The sequence below is a fragment of the Canis aureus genome, chromosome 3 (assembly GCF_053574225.1).
Source record: "Canis aureus isolate CA01 chromosome 3, VMU_Caureus_v.1.0, whole genome shotgun sequence".
NCBI lineage: Eukaryota > Metazoa > Chordata > Mammalia > Carnivora > Canidae > Canis > Canis aureus.
In genome coordinates this window covers 69,507,188-69,531,454 of record NC_135613.1, presented here as the reverse complement: position 1 = coordinate 69,531,454, position 24,267 = coordinate 69,507,188, and the positions used below count along the sequence as shown (strand labels likewise).

Genomic DNA, 24,267 nt, shown 5'->3' with positions numbered 1-24,267 from the left:
AAATCAGGAAATCTTCAGTTGAAGTGCGGGAGGCAGAGCTCTAGATAAGTTCACTGTCTATGGGGCCCAGAAAGAGGGGGCAGAGAGTTCCAAGGGGGAGCCCTGGGTGCCGACTGCCACGGTCATCCCAGGAGAGGCTGGGCACCTCCCCAAGGCTTCCATGCAGTAGGGGCAGATTTGTGAGGTTTGGGTGGACGGTACAGTTCAGGGACTGCAGACCTTGTGGGACCGTGAGAGGCAGGAACAGATGACTGAAACCCCTGAGAGGTGTGCCAAGATCCCTAAAGCTGGGTGGGTCCCCTGGATTTTGTACAGCTCTGCTTGGGCCTTTAGCAATGGTTGAAGACAGGCTGCTGAGACATTGCACTCTCCCTCGCCCCTGCAGTAGATCTTCGGGGGGAAATGGGCCATTTCCACTCTTCTAAAAGCATCCTAATGGATGCTGAGTTATTCCCTGAAAAGTGTTTGGCGTGAACAGACCAACCTCCTGGAGGCTCATAGTCTTACAGGCACCAGAGATTTGGAGTGTGTTACTAACAAGCATACTGCTTCCACAGACCATCCTCCTGTTGGGAACCACAAGCTTCCAGAATTCCAGACTTCAGTGTCTGTGTGTTCTGCCCATGGAAGAAAACAAACAAACAAAAGATGGAGAAGCAAGGGAGGGAGAGCAGGAATGAAATCCTCACTCAGGTCCCACCCCGGGGCTCTGCAGGAGAAAAGCCCCAGGCAATTACTGACCAGTGCGACAGTGTTAATGGGGCTTTTGTGCCCTGTTTGTGTGGCTGTCCTTTGCTCTAGATGGCTCCTCACTTGGCCTCAAATCCCCAGGCCAGTCCAGTGCCTGGTGCTAGCAAGCCAGGCGGATACATGTTTATTGATCCCAACGGAGCTCTTCAGTTCAGTTCTGTCACCAGACGAATGCAAACAAAGCTTAAAAATCTCTCCTTAAAAAATGAAATCTGCACAGCAGGGCCAACGGTCACCAGCACCAGTAGAACAGAACCCCCTTTGCCCAGCCTGGGTCTTTGGGGTAAACTCATTGCAACTTCCAGATGATGACCGGGCTTGGGAGTCCCTGGGTGCCAAACGTGACGTGCCGGGGAAGAAGGTCTGGCTGGTGAATTGGTCAAGGCCTCCCAGAGGCTCATGTTTTCTGCAAAGAACAGAGACTGAAGTCAGCTCTAGGGTCTCCCAACTCAAAGGCCCTCATTCTGGTCTGTCCCTTTCTGCTTTAGTGATGGGTCCCTGCCCGGAGAACCATGTGGGGGAGCACCCGTGGACCCAGAGGGTGGGAGGAGGTCCACCATGAGAAAGCCACCCACGATCACTTCCATCTGCCTTGCTCTGTTCATCATTGACCCAGGCATGCTCTCACAGAGTTGCTCATGTGGCAAGTGCTTATTTTATCTTATTTTTAAAATATTTTATTTATTTATTTATTCATGAGAGACACAAAGAGAGAGGCTGAAACATAGGCAGAGGGAGAAGCAGGCTCCTTGCGGGGACCCCCATGTGGAACTTGATCCCAGGACCCCGGGATCACGTCTTGAGCCGAAGGGAGACGCTCAACCATTCAACCACTGAGCCACTCGGCAAGTGTTTATTAAACACTCATCTGAGCCAGGAGCTCAGCTGGATACTGGGGCACAGCAAAGAGGTGACGTCCCCCGGGGCTCAGCTTGCAGATCCAGGATGCCTGCCTATTTGCCCTCACCCCCTATATTCACCAGGTGCAACCCCACTCACCCTCTGACTCTTCCTCCAGCTTGCCAAGCCCAGGCCTATATCAGGGCCTTTGTGTTTGCTTTTGCTTCTCCCCAGGGCTTTACAAGACTGGCTGCTTCTCCTCATGCAGCTCAAAGGTACCTCCCTACCACCTTAGACAGGTGCCCGTGGTCACCCTTGGATGCCCTGATTACTCTAAACTCACTTTATAGTATTTGCTTAGCACTGTATTGTTTGCTTCCCTCCCTCTGGACCTCAGCTCCGAGAGAGCAGGGCCCTTTCTGCTTTGCTTTCTGTTTCTGCTTGGTGTGTGGAACAGGGCTTGGCAGACAGTGGGTGCTCAGGAAGCATTGACGGAGCCAATCTCTGGCTGGACTTTCCTGATCTCACCTGGTCTCTACAGGTGCTTTGATCACCGGGAGAGAGAAACATTTTATCCTTAGCTTGGCCTACACGAGCTGACCTATTTGAAAAAATTATGAAGCAAAGATGGAAAACTGAGTATATTTGAAAAGCTGACAAATTAATCAAATATATATCCCAAGGTGACCTAAAGCCTCATGGGCTTGGCTGACACCCATGCTGGCTGATCCTGCTTGGAGGGGGTGTTAGGTTCTGCTCGCTGCTAGATTTGGAGGGATCGGCAGGTGCCAATCTGGGTAAGGACCTAGGATGTGCTTCCCGGCCCTGGCTGCCACATGGACTCCGTAGTGTCCTGGCCTCTCTGGCGGACCCAGGCTTTTGCTCTGGGGACAGTAGCTTTATAGAAACAAGTCTAGGGCTCCCGGCTGTCCTGCCCGAATGGCAGACATGTCCATTGCTTATTCTGGAGGAGTCTCTCACTCTGTTCTCCCTGTCTGCAGGATGTCCACTCTCTGGGTCAATGGGTGACTTTTCCTGCTTTTCGTTTGGATGAAGTCTGACTTCTTTCCCTACCTGGTCTGAGCTGGTGCCTGGCCCGGCAGCAGTTGGGTCTCGTGGCCCTGAAATGAAAGACATCCATTCCTCATGCAGTTTTCAAAGATCCTGAGAAAGTGGAGGGGGCTCTTGCCCTTGGTCATGGCAGAGACAGAAGCCCAGGCCGCCTGGGGCAGAAACAGCTTGGGAACGTCCCACGGCAGGTGGGAGAGAGGCCAGGCTTGTCTGCTTGTCTGTCCAGGCTCTCCAGTGCCCCTCTGCCATTGCGAGTAATGAGCACGCTTCTCAGGCTGGTCCACCAGTCCCCAGGCTGTCAGGGTCCTCAGGAAGCAAAGGGCACAGGGGGTTGAACCTCAGTTGAGGCAGGTGCTGCGAGTGACAGGCTGGGGCAGCATAGGGAGTATCTAGCCCCAGCGCCCCACTCCCTCCTTTCCTCGTGAGCTGGGGGCAGGAGTGGTGTGGTCGTCTTTGTCTTAATGGAATGGGGCACATCCATGAGATGGAGAAGTGATGTGTGACTATTGGTATAGCTCCCGGCCCAACGATGCCCATGTGCATTTCGGGAAGAAGGGGCCTTGAGAGAATGTCTGACCCACTTCCTTGGTTATCTATCATCATTAAGGCTCACATTCTAAGTCCCCACTCTCTTCCCTGAGACAGTGAGCATCCCACTTCCGCCCACCACCTGCCAGTGAAAGGTTCAAGCCCCATCAGCGGTCCACTCTCCTAGACGTGCCGGGTATTTTTACCTCCCTCAGTTCTCATGAAGACACTCGCTGGAGTTGGTATTTTAAGCAACATTTTTCAGGGAAGGGCATGGAGGCTCCTAGATGTCTCTAATGGGCATGAAGAGTGTGGGGCACCTCGAGACGACCTGGAGGGCTCCACAGAGGACAGACACCTGCCTGGATTTTCATGGATGAGTTGAAGGTCCCTGGATAGATAAGAGGGCAAGGGTATTACGGGCAGAGGGAAAGCCCTCCCAATAGCTTCAGAGTGAGAAACATCCTCTTGTGCTGGGAAAAAAATGCTCAATTATAGCTGCAGTTGAGAAAAATCAGGATGGGCCTTATGCACTGGGCTGGGACTTTGTCCTGGGGCAATGCTGAGTGTGTGTGTGTGTGCATGTGTGTGTGTGACATGTCCGTGTGTGCCTGTACATGTGTGTGTGCATGTGTGTGTAAAGGCGTTTACTCTGAGCAGAATCACTGATGGTTTCTGGATTTGATCATCTCTGTGATAAGAGGCAGATAATGCAGGGGCCGTGGGGCTGGTGGTAGACAGACCAGCTGGGAGGTCATCACAGCGCCCAGTAATATTTACTGATGTTTCCTAGTGCTTATTCTATGCCAGGCATGGTGCTGGGCACTCTGCAAAGGAGTCAGCTCGGAAACCTTGCAAAAGCCTGTGAGGTGGGTATTATTATTTTTCTCGTGTTACCTACAAGGAAACCGAAATTTTGAACAAAGAGGTAACTTGAACAAGGTCACATAGCTGCCAGCATAAACTGGGATCTGAACATGGCTCTCTCCCCCCAGATTCCAAACCCTTGGCTGACAAGGGCCTATGTTTGGGCAGATTGAAAGTAGAGGAAGAGTCTAAGAATGATTTAGGAGTTAAAACCTGTGAATTTGGTAAGTGGATGCATTCAGGGAGTGAGTGAGGGAGAGAAGCGTCTGGAGTCTGAAGAAAGAAAAGATTTTATGGAACCGGCATTAGTTTTTTGACGTCAGATTCAGCTGGTGCAATGGAGCTGGATCCTGACCACTCACCAACACATGGACTGGCCCTCCGTGTTTCCTTCACCACTGGTCAGCCATCCATCTATGCTCTCCCCGGCGAGAAAAAGGTTGACCAAACAGGACTCTAGGTTGGTGCTGACCCAGCCAACCTGCTGTCTTTGGACACGGTCATTCCATCGGTTCCTCGGCCCCTTGACTGCATTGTCATCTAAGTCCAACTTCAGGATCTGGGATTGTGAAGCCAAAGATACTGGCCTTTTTGGCTATTAATCTAATAATTCTATCAGAAAGGAAAACAAGGTATGTGAGGTGTGGCAGGTTCAGGATGGACCCATGCTGGGGATGTCAGCAGCTTCCCGAAGGTACAAAAGCCACCTGTTTAATAGGCAGATCTGGAGTTTATCCTGGGATGGACTTCGGGCACATCTTCCATCCCTTTAGAAAGATTGAGGCATTTGTTTCTTGCAATAACGTTTAACAAATTTCAGTTGAGTGCTTGCAATGTGGCAGGCATGTCTTTTGTCCCGTCCCTTATCCTTGGAGACTCTTGGAGGGATCCCAACAAGACGGGTTGAACACTCTGCATGTCATCCTCAAGCCATGGAATATAATTCTTCCTGGTCAAGAGGCATAACGTCATTTCAGCAATCTGCATGCTGCTCGGATTGGCAAATTCTCCTTATCGATGTTTGTTCTAGATGTTCTAATCTGGGGACTTTTGTCCTTGACAGGAGATGGAGGCAGTGCAGGAACTGAAGATTCAGTTGGTTTTACACCATTAGTACTAGGACGACAGGAGGGACCTGACAACAGATACTTTTTGAGAACTTTCCTCTGTGCGAGGTTTTGCTTGTCTGTCTGTTTCTAAGGCATCATTCCTATAATCCTCACAACACACCTGCAGTGGAAGAACTATTATCCCCATCATATGGACCAGGAAACTGAGGTTCCAAGAGGTTAGGAAATTTGCCCAAGGTCATACAGCCAGTGCTTGAGAGGTGGATCTAGCCATTCTCTGTTCTCATGACTCTGTTCCCAGAAAGGCCTTTTATGTCATCACTGGTGGCTCATGCTGGCTTCAGCCTTGCTAACATTATACCTGAGGGTTTGTGTCACTCCTTTGTATTCATTCTGTGCTACTGCATTTCTCCCACATTGGAGTCATTTGCAATCGGATTGTCAGAATTTCATTTTTGAAAGTCATCCCTCTAGAGCTGTCTTCCCAGAGTGTATGAAGTCATGGGACCAGCCTCTCTCCTGCAAAGGTTTTTGCAATCTGCCTCTGTAAAGTCTCAGGTTCATGTCAGACCATGCCCAGCTTTTCCCATCATGAATAGCATAACCTGTGAGATGACCTGGCTACTGTTGCTCAGGATTTTTCTCCCTGTTCTTTCACCAAGCAGCTCACCCTCACTGGAGTGGAATTAGGTTCAAAATAAATGCTGTGCCCTGTCCTCAACCTCTGCTTTCTGGGAGGTTAAATTGCTGAGGGAAACCACGATTGTATTGAATGTTTTTCTGCTTTTTCCTGCAAGGATAGCTCCCACAATGAAACGTAGTTATAAATAAGATTAATTAAACAATTTAGACTGGGAAATGATATTTCTGTTCTTTCTTTCTTTCTTTTTTTTCTTTCTTTCTTTCTTTCTTTCTTTCTTTCTTTCTTTCTTTCTTTCTGAGGAATTTTGATTTGTCTATACGACAGCTTGTGAGGGACTTACGTGGATCTCTATCTGTGCATGTTTCTGTAATATGGATCCGTGGGGGGGTCTAAGAGGAACTACAATGGAGTATATTTTACTACATTGGAGCAATTTTACGTAAAACAATATAGAGGAGTCGTACGCACATTGGTTTTCGAGACAAACAGACATGGATTCCAGTGCTTTTTTTTTTTTTTTTTATGCTTTTTAAAGACTTGATTAGCTCTGAGACTCGCATAGATCCCTATCATCTCTAAGCTGTATTTTTCTTACCTGTAAAGTGATGGTATGGCATTTCGCAGGGTGCACGAGGACTAAGTAAAATAATGCAGGTAAAATCTTCACAATGCGTGGAGCATAGTAAAGAGCCCATTAACTTGGGATATTATTATTATTATTGTTATTATTATTATGGACAACTGCATCTGTTGTTACAGGAGACTATTTCAGTTTGCATTTTTGTGTGTGAATCAGAATGTGGAAATCTGAGTACAAGCCTCTGGGATGTTTAAAGCTCATTGCTACTCTTTAACAGACATTCACAGATAGAGCACAGTGTGCCCTGAGGGCAGGGGGGGGATAGGGGTGGAATCCTTCTACAGGAAGGGTCAGAAGAGCCGGAGCATCTATGCTGGAGAGGAGAGGTGACCTCAGAAGTGCAGGGTCAGAGCATGAGAGAGTCCCTCGGAAACTAGAAGGGTCTCAGTGGGAAGAAGATGGAGGGGTCCTGTGTGTGTTCTCCAAAGCACAGAAGGAAGATTTAATAGGTGAAGGCAGTTTTCCATTCAGAGAGAGAGAGAGAGAGAGAGAGAGAGCTCTGACATCCCAGGTGGCTGTGGGACAGGCTTATCCCCTGGGGAGTGCTCATATAGAGGCTGGGGCTCTCTCCCCTATGGAGAGGCCAAACCAGAAATATTGAAGGAGGTGCTTTCTGAGTCCATGTTTTCTTTTCTTTCTTTCTTTTTTTCTTTCTTTCTTATTTCTTCTTTCTTTCTTTCTTTCTTTCTTTCTTTCTTCTTTCTTTCTCTCTTTCTTTCTTTTTCTTTTTCTTCTTTTTTTTTTTTTTAAAGATTTTATTTATTTATTCATGAGAGACACAGAGAGAGAGGCATAGGCAGAGACATAGGCAGAGACACAGGCAGAGGGAGAAGCAGGGTGCCTGACAGGAGCCTGATTTGAGACTCGATCCCAGGACCCTGGGATCATGATCTGAGCCAAAGGCAGATGCTCAACCACTGAGCCACCCTGGTGCCCCTGAGGCTGTTTTCCTCTCTGGATTTCTGGGGAAAGAGCAGCGGCCTGTATATGGGTATTTCCTCAACTGAAACTCCAAGTTTGATTTCCAGGCAGCACAACATTTGTTTTTTAGAAAGAAAGAAAAAAAAAAAAAAAAAAAACCCAGCCAGCTCAGAGGTGACAAGGGTGACAGAGCTACAATTATCACCTGCTCCTCACCACCTAGTGTATCGTGGGAAAGGTACTGACAGCTCTGAACTCTCTTTGTGTGGGGAGTTGAAGCCCCCAACCTCTGCTCAGAACATTTGACGCAGACAGACAGCTGGGGCCCGCGAGGGGGTGGGGTGGGGGTGGAGGGGGCTCTCACCTCCTCCCTCTCTCTCTCTTTCTGCTGTGGGAGGGGGCTGAGAGGCCCTCTACGCATTTCCATTCCTGGACAGATTTTTATAATACTCAGCTAGGTGGCACTTAAGAGTCTTCTCCAGGTGCCAGACCTTGCACAAGAGAAGAGGATTATGAGCCTGAGATGAAGTGACCTCTGTCAGGGGGCAGGATGGAGGAGTGACCTCCAGAGGGCGCCAGAGGGATTCAATGTTAAGGTGCTGCTAAAAAAAAACAAAAAACAAAAAACAAAAAACAAAAAACAAAAAACAAAAAACAAAACAAAACAAAACCGAGGTCGTTCCTCTTGGATGAAGGAGGAAGGACTTGGGGCACAAAGACCAGGTGAAAGCTGATTCTACCTGAAGCCAGTGTAACCCTCTAAGTTAATGATATTTGAATTTAAAAAGTGAATAAGCGTAAATATACATATATATGTGTTATATAAATATGCCCTGATTCTGCTTATTTGGCATGTGACCTTGGACAGCTCATTTCACCATTTAGATCTTCAGCTTCCTCATCTGTCAAATGGGGGTGGCAATACCTACCCCGAAGACTAGTTCCAAAGACTAGAAGAGATAAAGTAGGACTAAATGAGATGGTGCAGACCAGGGTGGGAGGGGCGGGGCAAAGAATCACTGCCAAGGACCTGGTGCCCAGGGGCACAACTCGCCCATTGTCCTCACACTGACCTCACCCTGCCGCTCACATGTGTCCAACCACTCTCCACGCGAACATTGGTGCTCTTATCATAAAGAAGACTGAATTGAGGGAAAAGCATCCCGGAATGCGTGGTAGACTCTGAGTCTGATGATTTCTTTAATCAACAGACACAAAGCACCAGCGCTCTCCTGCGGAGGTCTGTGGAGTGTTTGCTATGAGATGAGAGTCCTCAGAGGCCCCCCAAGGAAGGTTGGGAAGCCTGGAGGTAATGCGTGGAAAGCGCCTGCTCCCCAGAGGAGGAGGGCCTCCCTGGCCAGGGCAGGGCTCTGATTTCTCTCCTGCCAGGCTGCTGGGTGACAAAGAATGTAGCACACACCCACTGACAGGCTCCTTGCAAAGTCTGGCATGTTTCCCTTTCCTCTTCTACAATACCAGCTCCAAACTAGGGCATTACTTGGGGAGGACTGCCAGTTCATCAGAACGTTTGTCACTTGGCCTCCATCAGCCATGAGGGCTCTTCTCAGCTATCCTATAGTACTGAGAGAAGGGGTAGAGACTTGCAGCTGGGAAAATGTGCAAACTCCCCAGAAGAAGGCTCCCAGCTGCCTCCCAAGTCCACCACCAGGAATGAAATGTTCCAGGCGTTCTCTGCAGTTCAGCTCTTTGGTCTGTAGAGCGGCGCCCTAGAGCTACTCTGTTAGGTTCCACTACCCACTATCCAGGGGGCCGGTTTCATCCCAGCAGCTGCAACCACGGCCACCCCACTTCCAGTGGCCACACCCCTGACTGCCCCATAGTTCTGTCTGTACTCATCCTGTAACTGGTGCTGTAGCCTCTTGCTCCTCAGACTGCTCCCTAGATCAGTACCTTGCTGTGACTTCTGAGTGCTTGTTAGAAATGCAAAATCTCAGCCCTCCTCCCTCCGCAGGCAGACGGAGTTAGAATCTGCATTTTAACAAAATCCCCAGAGAATATGTGTGCACTTTAAAGTCTGAGAAACATACCTCTGCTCACCTATGGGCTTTCATCACTGCCCAGCTCCTTTCTGGTAAGGGTAACGCTCAAGATAACTTCTGGGTACTCAGCACCAGGGGCAGAGAACATGGCACAGAGAAATGGTCACAGGCATCTTGGCCTGAAGCCAGAGCCAACTAGCATCGCTGGGCCCTGACTGTGTGTCAGGCATGTGTAGGCACCGTCGACCTCCTCGTATTCCCTCTCCACAAGGCAGCGTGCTATACCCCATACACAGAGGAGCAAACTGAGGATCCAAAAGGCTCAGAACTAGCTCATCTCTCCAGAGCTATTAGAAAGGCCAGATGGACAAGGAGAGAAAGGGAATTCCAGCACAGAAACAGCCAGTGCAGAGGCATGGGGGGGGGGGGATCCTGTCTTTGGCATCACAGTTAAGAAGCCCTGTCTGGGGCAGCCCTGGTGGCACAGCGGTTTGGCCCTGCCTGCAGCCCAGGGTATGATCCTGGAGACCCGGGATCGAGTCCCACTTCGGGCTCCCTGCATGGAGCCTGCTTCTCCCTCTGCCTGTGTCTCTGCCTCTCTCTCTGTGTCTATGAATAAATAAATAAAATCCTTAAAAAAAAAAAAGAAGAAGAAGAAGAAGAAGAAGCCCTGTCTGCACAGTGCTGGGCTGGGTATTGATTTGTTGGTTCATTCATTCTCCCCACAGCTGCTTACTGGTACCTCCTGTGCGCCATGCTGTGTGCTGGGCAAAGCAGTTATCCATATGGAGCAAGACAGACATAATCTCTGCATTCAAGGAGCTTTCTCCTGGAGAAGAAAGATTCACTAAAAATAATTTAATTATAATTAAAATAAGAGCCACAAAGGTTGGGGATCCCTGGGTGGCACAGCTGTTTGGCACCTGCCTTTGGCCCAGGGCGTGATCCTGGAGACCCGGGATCCAATCCCACGTCGGGCTCCCGTGCACGGAGCCTGCTTCTCCCTCTGCCTGTGTCTCTGCCTCTCTCTCTCTCTGTGTGACTATCATAAATAAATTTAAAAAATTAAAAAAAAAAAAAAGAGCCACAAAGTTTTTTTTTTTTTTTTTAAGGAATCTAGCTTAGTCTTGGAGGAGAGGATACGGTCTATAAATCCACAGGAGACTCTCCTTCCCTGTAGGCTCCTCTCCTTTTCAGAACTCCCTGATTTGCTGTCTTTTTTCTGGGTAGGCCATTCATCTCCTTTTACCCATAAGCTGCAATCCTAGGTGCATACCCAGTGCCGCACACAAGGATGCTGGCAAAGGGAGCAGGGCAGGAGCCTACCCTGTGGGAGATGGGAGACAGAGCCCAGGATTCCCCTTGGGTCTCTGGATGGAGTGGAAGAGTGCTGAACACGACTCTGTTTTTCCTAACCTCACGAGTCCTGGAAGGCTGTAGTTTCATGCATTTTCAAGGCCAGGTGTCCTTGTGAGGAAGTTCCAGAGGAAGGCCACATCAAAGCAAGGCCGATCGTTCATTCTTCTCTTTGACAAAGTCTGCTCCATACTCAGGCAAGGCTGTAGTTCTTCCCCATGTTTCTATTTTATGGCTGTGCTTTGATTTGAGGGCTCCAATTCTCTCACTTGGGTTCTGGCAGCCTGCAAATAAGCCAGCAAATGGTTCCAGCAAATGACCTTGGCATATGGGGCAGCTGCAGTGACCAGCCAGGGTTTGCCAGGGAGGCTGTGTTGCTGTGCCAGGAGTCAGGAGCATGGGAGTTTCCATATCAGCCTGTTTCTGTTGCCTGTTGCTGCATGAAAAAAGCACCCCAAAATTATCAGAACAAGCAGTGGCTGAAATGAACAATGACTTATTTCTCAGAGTTCTGAGTGTTAACTGGGCTCAGCTGAGAGGTTCTTCTCTATTCTACAAGTTGTAGCTGAATCTCTCATGAGTCTGCATTCATCTGGGAGCTGGACAGAGCTGGAACATCCAAGATGACCTGTCATCCTTCATCTATGTGGTCTCTCATCTTTCAATAGTCTACTCCAAGCCTCTCTACAACATGGCAGGCAGCTTCCAAGAGGGGGTGTTCCAAGAGGACAAGCCCCAGTGTGCAAGCACTAATCCAGCCTCTGTTCGCATCATCTTTGCTAATATCCCATGGCCAAACCAAGGCACATGACCAAGTCCAGCATCACTGTGGGAGGGGATTGCACAAGGGGTAGCTACTGGGAAATGTGGCATGGTGGTGACCACTGATGTCACAGTCTACCATGTGGCCGCTGGAAGTGCAGTTATCAGTAACTCTCAGGAAGGTCACATAGGGCTTGATCAGGCAAGTCTAGAAAATCAAAGAACAGCTCTGGGAGGTACATGTAGCTTTAACATGTCCCATTCAATCAGTTATTGATAAGTAGACACTCCAGCTAGTACCAGGCACTGTGCCAGACAGTGAGCAAGCATACCAAGATGACCAAGACACCATCCCTGCTCTCAAGGAGCCCATAGATCATTGGCTACAGACAGACAGGTAGACAATTCTATAGTATGTGTGATCTGTACCTGAACTAAGTTTTGTCTTGTATCCTATGGAGTCAAAGAGAAGAGGAAGTTAAGTCAGATTGGAGTTTAGGGGAGGCAGAGAAGACTTCCCTAGGAAAGGAATATTTGAGTTGCATTTTGGGGCAACAGTGGAGGTTGGTTGGGTGGATTTGCAGTTAGACATTCCAAACTCAGGAGATAGTGTGTCAAGACATAGGGATGAGAGATGCCTTGACACCACCAGAAAAATGGGATGTGGTTGCTTATTCCACACATCTAGAAGGAAGGAATGAGCCAAGAAAACCTAGAACATGAAGGTTCATGTACTTTATCAAGCCCCAATCCTTTGAAACCAAGGGAGAGCATTAAAAAGACATCTTCTTCTTGTGTAATGGCATTTAAATCATTTCCTGTAATAAACACATTTACCTGTGTAGGATATAATACAAAGGGGAAAACATTATTCTGGCGGCTATCCACTGAATAAGGACACTGGTGCCGAAACACAGTTATGATTCGATGGCAGCCTGTTGGGAGTCCAAGGCAGTTGGAATGTGGAGCAAAGGAGACATCGGAGAGGCGCTCAGGAAGTCACAAATGTGAGATTTGGTGTAGAGGCAGTAGGAGGGCTAAAGAGAAGGAAATAAGGATTAATGCCTCCTGCTTACCCCCGCACCCCCCGCACCCCGCCCTGTTCATGCATGTCTAGGGGGCACAGAGAGTGTAGTACAGACCAGAGGAATTGCTTTGTAGTCTGTGTGCCCGGATAGGATGTGTCTCTGAAAGGAAGGTCTTCTTGGGAGAGGACAGGGTTGATCTATATTAATACACCATCCACCTTGTAGTCAGGCACTCAGAAATAGATGTGATCCAAACAGGTTGTGACTCTGAGTGGAGAACAGCTGGGTGTCCTAAGTGTCCCAGGTAGAAATATTGGGATTCTATTCTGGCTCAGGTGCTGGGTATGTTCTAGCTCTGATTGTAGGCAAACCATCTACACTCTCTATGCCTCGGTCTCCTCATCTGTGGAAAGAAAGATACTTTATAGGGTTATTGTGAGGATGATATGGGATGAGGCTTGCAGTGTCTTAGAAGGGCACTGGACATAGAAAGCACTGGATAAATGCAAGTGGAATAATTATCAACAGTTTTGGTCTATTTATGGAATAGGTACAACTTACAAAGGTTCAAAATTCAGAACGTATAAAATTATGTATACAAGGAAAAATCTCTTTTTTCACCACTGCTCGCTTAGTAGCTAGAATTTCTCCTGGTGGTGACAAATGTAACTGGCTTCTGGGGCATTCTTTTAAGACAGCTAATATATGTACAAGAAAACACATATACCCTCCATCTTTTTATTATGTAAGTGGAGATACACTTTGTAACACTATATTGTACTTCTACACCCAATTTTTTGGCTACAATTTTTCATGAGTACAGAAGCACTTTCTTTAAAGTCTTTTCTGATGTCCTCTTGTGCAGCATTTTGCTGTTACACAGTTTTCAGGATGTTACCGGCATTATTGTACTCGTGCTGGAGTGGATAAGGATAGATTTCGGGAAGTACAATTTCTAGATCAAAAATGTGCATGCATTGTTAATTTTGTTAGCTATTGCTCAATTCCATTGAAGTTACACTAATTCACTCTTCCACCATCACTGGATGAGCTTGCGGAACGTCATCATACATCATTGGAGCGACCGTGAATTGGGATAACATCTAAGAGAGCAATTTAGCAATAGCTAGCATTCTGGTTTCTGCCAATGTGATAGGTGACAAACGGTGCTCCAGGGTAGTTTTATTTTGCAATTCTCTTAGTGTTGTGGAGATAAGCACTTTTCTCCTTATGTCTAAAACCCATTCACATTTCCCTTTCAGCAAACTATTCCAAATCATTTTGTTCGTGTTTCTATGGTGTTGTTAGGTTTTGTTTTTCCCTCATTGATTTGTGGACTCTTTACACAGTAAAGGAGTTGTGGTATGACTGGCAAATATTTTCACAATTTTGACTTTGTCTTTTATCTTACATGTGGTAGTTTTTGCTATGCCAGCCTCTAAAAATATTTATGTTAATGATTTTTTTTTTCAGTTTCTCTTTTATGGCTTTTGAGATTTGTGTCATTTTTTTAGGACATTCAAGCTCTGAGATGATTTAAAAAACATCCTATCATGTTTTCTTCTGGTATTACTAATGTATCAATTTTGCATTAAAAACTATTACTCATTTGGAATTTCTTCTTATGTAGGTGCTTTAGGAATAAAATTTCATTTGTTTGGGGGAGTTCCATCCTGTTTTCTCATCATCATTTAAAAAAAAATCCATATATCCTTTCTCACTTGAGATCCCTCCTTTATAATGTATTAATTCACCAAGTGATTTGAGTTTATTTCTGGTCTTTTCATTCTGTTCCAATAATCCGTCAGTCTATTCATATACTATATCACAATGCTTTCATTTTTATAGCTTTATAATATATTTGAATATATAGAAAGACTAGTGCCATTTCATTATTACTATTTTCATGATATTCTGACTTTTCCATTTGTTCATTTTCCCAAATGAAATTCAAAACATCTAGGTAGTACTTTTTTACATACATTTTAAATTCAAAGATTGAAGAGAATTTATGTCTTTATAATGTTGAGTGTTGCCAAGACCATAGCAAGCTTCTTTCTTCATTTTTTTCAGGGCTTCTTTTGTGTTTTTAGTTTTCTTCATGCCAAACTTGCACGTTTATCATTGATTTTCATCACTTGGTATTTCATATTTCTTTGCATATGTATTTTTTGCTGTTGTAAATGGAGTCCTGTCTCCTATTATGCCTTCCAGTGGTTCTTTGCTTATATGAAGGCTCTGCATACTAGCTATATTTCCAGCCAACTTAGTTCTCTTACTGCTCATCATAGTTTATTTAGTGTTTTCAGTCTTTGTTGGATCTTTGGAATTCCCATATGAAAATTTGATAATTTTACCTCCTCCTTTCCAATATCTATAAATCTAATCTCTTCCTATGTCTCATTGCCTTGGTTAATATTTCTAGAACAGTGTTGTTACTGGAGATATGCACATCTTTCCTGCATTCCTACAGAAATGCTTCTCATGTTTCCACATTAAACTTTGGGGTTCGGAGAGATGTATTTTATCATGATGAGGGACGATTCATGTATTCTTATTTAACCAAGAGTTTTTATTTTTTTATTTTTTATTTTTTTAAAGATTTTATTCATTCATGAGAATACACAGAGAGAGAGCAAGGCAGAGACACAGGCAGAGGGAGAAGCAGGCTCCATGCAGGGAGCCCGACGTGGGACTCGATCCCAGGTCTTCAGGATCACACCCTGGGCTGAAGGCGGCACTAAACCCCTGAGCCACCTGGGCTGCCCAACCAAGAGTTTTTAATGAATGAACATGGTAAAGACATACACTGTATGAATCCATCTATATGAAAGTTAATGAATGGACAAAAAAATAATCTAAGGTAACAAAGTGAGAACAATTGTTACTTTGGTGGAAGAATTATTGAACATGAAAGAAGAATTTGAGGGAGTCTTCTGGAGGGCTGGAAATACTCTACATTTGTATTTTAGTGGTGATTATATAAATGTGTGTATGTGTATATATATATATCATTGAACTGTACACAAGTTTTGTTCTCTTTACTGTATATATACAGTACATATAAATTAAAAAGAAAAGAAGAAGAACGATTGTTGAATTCTATCATATACCTTTTGGGCATCTGTGGAGATAATCATTTTTGTCCATCTAGCTATTAATAAGGTGAATGTGTTAATGGATTTCCTAATATTGAATGTCTCTTGCATTCCTGGAAAAAAATATTACTTGGTCTTGGTCTGTCATTTTATTTAGGATTTTTGCAAATTACATTTATAAGGGTGCTGGTCTATAATTGGGTTTTGAAGTCACCATTATGCTTGCTTCATTGGAAATAACTTGCTCTAAAAAATTTTAAGAGCTTTTGGAAATCACTATTTTTCATTTTCTTCTTCTAAAAATGGTTTAAAAGTAACTTTATATTCTGGCCTGATAGTTTTATGAAGAGAAAGTTTGCCAGCATTTTCTATTTGCTCTTTCATAATTGGTCTGTTTAGATTTTCTATCTTTTATGGAATCAATTCAGAAAATTACATGACTTAGGCAATTATTCATTCCCTTGAAATTTTTAAATGTATTTACACTGAGTTGAGTAAAGTAGTGGTTTAATTTCCTTTCGATGTGTAGTTCCTCCCACTCCATATGTCTTATTTGATAGATTTTTACTTTCTCTCTTTTTTATTAATTAGATTTGTCACCTACTTATGCTCGTAAAAGCCAGCTTTCAGATTTATTCTAACATCTTCCTTTTCAAATTAATATATTTATTTCTTCCCTCAGTTATTAAATCCTGCCTTCTGCTTTCCTAAAAGCTGTTTTATTATTTTTTATAGCTTCTAGAATTGAATGTTTAATTCATTTATTTTCTGTAACCTTGATTATTATACCACTTAATAAAATAAAATTCCCTGTTGATATCACTTTAGCTGTATCCCACACAGCTCTGCAGTATGACCAGAGAACAAGTTTTGTACTTTTTAAACTTCGGGTGCATTAGAAATAAAGACGTTTTCTCTGTTTAGAGGATACAGAGTTGGAAATACATAAATTAAATGTAATTATTAAGCTATGTTATTTTGGTCTTCTGTAAACTTAATTTTTTTGTACTTGATCTTTGATCTTAGGAAGCTGAGTTAAAACCTTTTAGCACTGATGTGTTTTTGCCTATTTTTCTTTGTATCTTTTTTTTTTTTTTTGCTTTGTTAGTATCGATGTTATGCTATTTGTGCATAGGTAGTCATAACTAATTTTATTTCACTGAGAGTTGTATCTTTTAGCATTGCAAAGCATTATCCTTTGCTATTTTTCATCCGAATCCAGCCTCTCTTGTATTTAGATCATGACCTGCTTTATCTTTCTGTGCATGTGCTTGGTATTCCATTGTTCATCCTTTTATATTCAAAGTTTTAGATCTCTTTGTTCGAGGTGTGGCTTTTATGTGCAGCAGAGTTGGTTTTGCTCTGTGATACAATCCAAAGGTTTTTTTTAATAAGTGAGGTTAGCTCATTAACATGTATTTACACCGCCTATATGTTTGATCTCAGTTCTGTTGTTGTTTTTACATGATGCTTTCTGATTTTCTTATTTATGAATTTTTCTCTGTGTGGACTCCCTATCCTCCCTACCCAGTGTAATTTAGAAGGTTTGTATTTTCCTGGTGGTTTTACCTTCATAACCATAACTTTATACAATACGCTTAACCCCCAATTTCTTTAGACAGGATCTGTTAATTCTCTATATAATACATTCAATCTTCTATTTCTTGAGATAATAGGTAGTGATTTCTTTCCTATCTTTGTTCCATGCGCTCGGTTCACCGAGATAATTGCCTCATTACTTTCTTTTTAAAAAATCATTTGAAATTCTTGGTCACAATTTATTCAGCCCTGTGAAAACATTTTCCTGTTGATTCTTCTTTATCTACTACTTGTTTTTCCTCTTTCTTTCCTCCTTTTCTCTTGAGTTTTTGCTATGGATCCCATGCCAGTGCTTTTTCAAATGCCCCCTTTTGAAGGAGGGGAGTTTTACCCGGAACCAGCTACCGTTGGCCTGTGTGTGGGGAGGGGTGGGCTGCATTTCAGGCCACCAGAATTTCTCATTAGGATGCAGGGTTTTGTGTATATGTATGTGGCTTGGGCTTTCCTTCTCTTTAGCCAGGGAAGGCAGACATCTGGGGGGTGATTCACAGGGCAAAGCGTCCCTCCTCCCCACTGTCACAAAGATGGAGCATTTCTTGCAAATACAGCTGGTCCGTGTGACACGGGGTCTTGCCCTACCTTCTTTGCTTCATGGAATTAGGTCCAGAGACTCTCCTGGCCCACACCGGGTACCCTGCTCCTGCTCTTGCAATCATGGAGATTAGGTTTTATTTCTCAAGGAGGGCTTCTCACCTTAGGGAAATGTATTTTGCAAGTTCTTTCTGTAAAGAACACCAATGAGCTCCACTGCTGGGACTTCCTCCCTCCTCCTCCTTTTCTAACTGGGTCTTCATTATCGGGTGACATGTCCATGGTCTCTCCTGCTTCAGGAAGATAGAGTTTGTGTTCCTGCCTCTCATTTGCCTTGTTGCACTGAGGTGATTGCTGAGAGGAGAAGGAAGAAGTGTAGGCTTTATGTTGCTCTGATTCCATGGGGAGGCGACTGTCCAAGGCTGATGTGACTGTCACCCCAGCTGTGTTGCTGGGGAGTGGGTCACAGGAAGGGGGGCCTGGGTGGAGACAGGGGAGTGGCTCCCAGGAGCCCTGCCAGGTGTCAGGAGGCTCTGAGTGTTCAGGCTTACGGAGATGGGAGACCAGGGGAGGGTGAGAACAGTCTTGCTCACAAGTGGGCCCTTGGCTCCTGACAACCACCTCCAGGGGTGGGAGCTGGGGGAGCAGATGCAGCTCGGCCTCCAGAAGACCCAGAATCCCCTCTGTTTGTGGCAAGGATTCCCTGACCTTGAATATGTTTGGTGCACGGTGGAGCAAGAGTGTCAAGGACTCGTCGACTCTGAACATGTTTGGTGCACGGTGGAGCAAGAGTGTTCATCTTGCGTTTACAGATGGAGCAACCAAGGGGTAGGGGGAAAGGGATGTCTCAGCAAATTAGCCCCCTGACTTCTAGCCACGAGCTCTCTCTCCCCTGTTCCCCCATGAACATTCTGCCTCACGAACCATCAGCCTTTGGTCTGAAGCACGAGCTCTGAAGCATGAACCATCAGCCTTTGGTCTGAAGCACGAGCTCTTAGGAAGAGCACCTGCAGTGCAGTTGGTGGAATGGACTCACTGGGGTGGAGAGCACCTTGTTTTATCCCACTCCTTACAGGAAATTGTTCAATTGTGCTCCTGGCTCCTTCACTCAGCCCCAGATTCCAAAGAAAAATCAGTACTTGGAAGCCATGTTCTGACAATAATTCTATACAGAGGATCCATCTGGTGGTATCCAGCTGAGATCCCCTCTAGGATTATTCAGGCTCAAATAATTCATTGTGATGTTTACTTCAAGTTGAAGAATATGCATAACTCAACACTCCAAGTGATTTGCCAAAAGGGGGAGAAGGGCCCTCAGGACTGGGGAGCCAGGCCTCATACACAGCCCCCTGGTCTGTCCACACACTAGAGCTGGTGACGTAGGACATGCCCTCGGAGGTCATCTGGCCCTGAAGTTCCCATCCCAGGGACCGGGACAGCTGATGTGTCGCCAGGACTCAGAGCATGTACTGCACACAGTTGGGAACAAACAGCCAAGTAATAAAAATTGCAAATGACTTATTGCATAAAAACCATAAATTATAGTGGACCCGAAGTTACAGCTTATGACTTCATTGCATTCTGATAGCCTTCTTGGCTGCATGAGAAAGGGCATTGTGCTAGCATGAGTAGCTCCGATTAATAGCATCACCGTAGAGATCTCTGCAGGAAAAGGTTGAGAATCCTTGTTCCACTCCGAACTACTTGTCAATGATGGATACACATCCTTGACACATCGGCTGGCCTCTGCTTGAAAACTGCCAGCGTGGTGATCTTCACACCCCCACACGGCAGCTTCAGTAGGCAGAGAAAGCTCTCATCCCAGTTAAACTGTCTCTGGTTTCCATCCATTGCCCTGCTTTTCCCCTCTACAAGCTGCCAGAGGCTGTGCTCATGCCACCTGGGCTACCTTCACTATTTGTAATACCAGCTCCTGCCTCTTGTGGTCGCGCTGTGAAAACCCACTTGCCTGGACAGAAGTGCTTGAGAATGATCTTCCCCAGGGTAGCCCTTAACCAATGAGTGATGGATGGATGGGCTCTTTGTCCCTTGGCTGAGGTAATTCTGATGCATGTATATTGCACCGTTTGCCAGATTTCCCCTGCAGGATCTTGATCGAGTCACCTATGGGAAAGCTGGTTTATTAATGCACCCTTTATTGGCTGATTTTCTCCTTTGTATTAGTCCTCTCTGTATGTCTTGTACTTCTCTCTCTTTTTAAAAGAGTTTATTTATTTATTTATGAGAGACACACAGAGAGAGGCAGAGACCTAGGCAGAGGGAGAAACAGGCTCCCTGTGGGGAGGCCAACAGGGACTCGATCCCAGGACCCTACGATCACGACCTGAGCCGAAGACAGACGCTCAACCACTGAGCCACTCAGGCTATCCCTATTTCCTGTACTTTTCAATAAACTGTTTACACTTGAAACCTTGGCTCAGAGGCTGCTTCTGGGGGCCCCCAAACCAATAAACCTAACCATAAAAGTACTATACCTTTTTGGAGAAGATTGTGAATGTGAAGGCTCAGCACTGTGAGACCACCCTCTCTCCCCAATTAATCTTTATGTTCGAGGCAATTTTAATCAGACTCCCAGTCGAACATTTCAGAAATTTGACAAAATGATTCCAGAAGCCACATGATAGATTCAAGCCCCCAAATAGGGAAAATAATTTTGAGAAAAAAAAGCAAAGAAAGAAAGGCTCCTTGCCTGCCTATATATCAAGACAGATTCAAAGCTATAGAAATAAAACCAGCACGGTGCTGCACAGAGAGGATGGGGAAGGTGGTAGCCAGAGCCAGGGTTGTGGATATGGGGAGGGAGGCACCACCAGTCAAAGAGGAAGGGTGAGGCCTTGAGGGGGGTGCAGCCAGCTGTTGGCCATTTCTACAGAGACAGGAACAACAGAAATCGGCTTGAATTTCAGTAGAAGCGGTGCAGTCTAGGTTTTTAGGTAAAAGAGGGTCAGGCATGAGACTGGTCGGCCAAGGCAAGCAGTGGTATTTCTCACCGAATAATTTAGGAGCTCCCTGATTATGAGAATGCCAGTGCTTGCCCAGCTCCCTGTGTCCTGTGTGATGTTTCTCGGTTTGATGAACATCCACTGCTCGTGTCTCCGGATAGGTGAGCCCCTGATCAATGATCAGTTTGCCCAGAGCCTAGTGCTTTGACTTGGCAGCTCCCACTTAGCGCTTCTGTGGGTGGCACAGAGAGCTGTCAGGGTGAAGCCCTGCACATCAGGGTCATGGCCTTTCTGGTCATCAGCTCTGGGAAAGTGGCGAGCGGCATGGGCACGGCAGACAGATGCTCATTTTCCTGGCCAGTGTCGAGAGAGCCATCTGCTATCTGTCACAGTATCTGCCACGTTCACTCCCTGACCCCAGACCCAGATACAGAATGACACATGCCTCCCACACCCAGGGGCCTCCAGGAGGAGACACGCACTGCCACGTTGTGGTGGGGACACACTCACTGACCTGAGCACTATCCTACCAGGCCTACTGAGAGGACATCTGGGCAAGAGTTGGCTTCTCACAACCACGTGCCATGGCAGGGACTTTTTGTGGTGCCAGGAGGTGGCATGGGTGTGGGAGACACTATGCCCTTAACCCCTCCCCAAGCACCACACACACACACACACACACACATTCTGTGATATGGTGGATTTTGTGTGTCAACTTGGGTTAGTCATGGGCTGCCCAAGATATTTAGTTGAACATTATCTTGGGTGTTTCTGTGAAGCTGTGTTTGCATGAGATTAACATTTAAGTCAGTGGACTTGGAGGAAAGCAGATTGCCCTGCTTGACTGATGGGCCTCATGTAATCAGTCAAAGGCCTCAACAGAGAAAAAACCAGTCTCCCATGAGCAAGAGAGAATTCTCCAGCAGACTGGCTTTGGATTTCATCTGCAACATCGGTCCTTCCTGGTCCTACAGCAGACAGCTTTCAGGTTTGAAACATCAGCTCTGGGGGATTCCAGCCTGCTGGCCCTCCCTGCAGAGTTTGGACTTGCTAGCTTCCATAATCATGCAAACCATTTTTTTACAATACATCTTTATATATACACACAGACTATTAATTTCTTTTCTCTGAAGAATACACACACACACACACACACACACACACACACACACACATTCTGGGGCTGTAGGGCAAAATGGGATTTGACAGTATAATTGTTCCTCCTTGCCTTCCTACCTCGCTCCTTCCCTCTCCTGCTTCCATTCATCTGCCTCACACCTATCCACACAGTCCCTATGGAGCCTAAGGATGGATAGGGGTAGAGGTGGAGCTGGCATCCCAAGAGCAGACAGGAATCCTGGGGCTGACCCTAGGAGCCCATCTGGAGGAGCTTGGTCCCCACTCCATGCCTGGAGTTTCTTCCACCTTACCCAGGCCTCCTGGAATATTCCTGGAGGGTACTGCTGAACGACATTCACTTCCCTGGGGAACAAGCTCTGGTCCTCTTCTGTACTCTGCCTCCTTTCCTCAGTCCCTCCTTCTTCTCTTCTTCTCCCTATTCACCTGGGCAATGTAATCATTGCTGTTCTCTGATCCTTGGGAAGAGACTGCTGGTTTCAGTGAGACGAGGGAGCTACATAAAGGAGGAGCTCAGACTGGGGGTTGGAGACCAGGTCCTGAGGCTCACTTCACCACTCCCAGTCAGTGGCCTTGTACCTGTCACCAAGCAGTGCCCTTTTCCTAGCCTATGAGGTGGGGAGAGTGTACAAGACGGTCTCTAAGGACAGGCATTTGGGGAGTCTTCATCTTGTCCCAGCTGGGTGCAGAGGAGAGAACGCTGGGTGTGCCCAGCACCTGGGGGTGCACAATGGACACTTGCTGAATGTTCTCGAATGATGGAATCAGAGAAGACTAGAGCAGAGACCCAGAAGTGTGAGCTGTGCCAAATCACTAGGTTTCCCTAATTCTCAATTTCAGCAGAAATAAGTGTCTCATAAATGACCATCCTGGGAGGCCATCCCTGGGAAAAGGATCGTTGCCTCTCCAGGTGGTCACACTGCTCTACTTTAGACACACTCCTACAAGACACACACATCCAAGGCTGTATGTCCTTAAGAATTTCCTGATGCTGCCTGAGTGTCAGACGTTGTACTAGACTCATAGGCACCACATTACCCGCTCAGCAGTTCTGTGCAGGGTGCCTTGTAATCAGTGTTTTATAGAGAGGGAAAGAGAGACTCGGATGGTAGAGTAGTGACACTTCCAAAGTCACCAAGTTGGAAAATGACTGAGCTGAGACCCAGATATTCATGCATTCACTCATTCCTTCCTTCATTCACAATTCCTCCGGGACCTGTGCTCAACACTGGGCACGCAGTGGTGAATCAGGGTGATGGGAGCTTAGAGCTCTGTTAGATGGCCCCCTGCCACGTGGTCTCTAGGATGCCATAGCCCCAATGCTAGGTCTTATGACAGCTCTGGTCCGGGGTCCCATGATGGCTCTTGATCTGGTACAGCTGCCCTCTACCTTAGGTCAGGTTGGGGGAACAAAGTGAACACGTGGTCTATGCAGTATGCTTCCCACCATTGGTCACCCTGCCTTCAAACAGTTGTCTGGCTGCTGGACATGACAACTCCAGAAGCCCTGGGGTGGAGCATCCTGGCATCTGCCATCCAATCCAGCTGGAGCTCAGGACAGGCAGGTTGAAGGAGGAGAGAGAGGCAGGAGGCAGTGAGGGGTGTTGTTGGGTGCCATGGGGAGAGATGGAGCAGATCTGACCACATGACTCTCCTTCTTGATCCTTCCAGTGGTTCCCTTTGCTGGAAAGTTAAAGAACCAGCCTCTTAAGTGGCTTACAAGGGGTTCCAGATAACTCCTGCCTCTCTGGGTCACCCCCAGATTAGGTTAGGAGTCCATGTTTTGGGTAAGTCCATCCCAGCAGATTTTCTTCTGAGTATTTGATTGTGCACTTGACTCCCAACAAGTCACCAGTCTCTGGGCCTTAGCCGCCTTGTACACAGTCGGTATTTAAGAAGTCTTTGTTGAGTGAATGAATGAATACAGAGCTGAGTGAATATTCTTGGGGGCACTGAGTGTGCGACCTGGAGGTTGGGCCAGAGTGATATGCACCTTGCTCCTGCCACCTCTTCCCGCCACCTCTTCAGATGTTGCGCAGCTCGGGTGCACAGCTTCCACCCTTCCCTTTCAGAGTCCATAATTAATGCGGCCCCCTCAGTAATAAGCATGTGGCTCCAATTTTTCTCATTAGGGACTGAGGCAGATTGCTCATCTTCTCTTCCGGGTGCTAATGAATGAATCATGCCACCCAGCAGATGGCCCTGTGCTGCACTGGCGGGAAGGCACACCCATTCTTTCAGGGTCTGGTACCAGTGGCCAATGCAGAGCCCCCACGTTGAATGGATGTAGGACCAAGGTTGGTATCTCTCAGCGGAACATGGTCCGGGTGGTGCCCCAGCCCTGATGGGCTTTAAGGTAAAAGCTCAACCTTCAGTCTAACATTCAAGACTCTCTCAGGCTTGGTCTTGGCTGGGTTGGACCTTTTGTGCTCTAAACCCTGCAGCACATTCTTCCTTCTGCAG

The 24,267-nt window shown here is 46.3% G+C and overlaps 1 long non-coding RNA gene across 2 annotated transcripts in view; it reads right to left on the bottom strand.

Moving 5' to 3' along the window:
- LOC144311272 (uncharacterized) overlaps nucleotides 1-24,267 on the bottom strand; it is a 25,878-nt gene continuing 1,611 nt past the window's right edge. The window contains exons 2-5 of one of the 2 annotated variants that reach the window (XR_013376829.1): nucleotides 12,591-12,879; nucleotides 12,286-12,485; nucleotides 10,747-11,122; nucleotides 1-1,156 (exon numbers count right to left, since the gene is read on the bottom strand). This is a non-coding gene — a long non-coding RNA (uncharacterized LOC144311272). Of the gene's footprint in view, nucleotides 1,157-10,455; nucleotides 11,123-12,285; nucleotides 12,486-12,590; nucleotides 12,880-24,267 lie in introns of those variants that run through there. The other variant, XR_013376828.1, reaches the window with a different exon arrangement.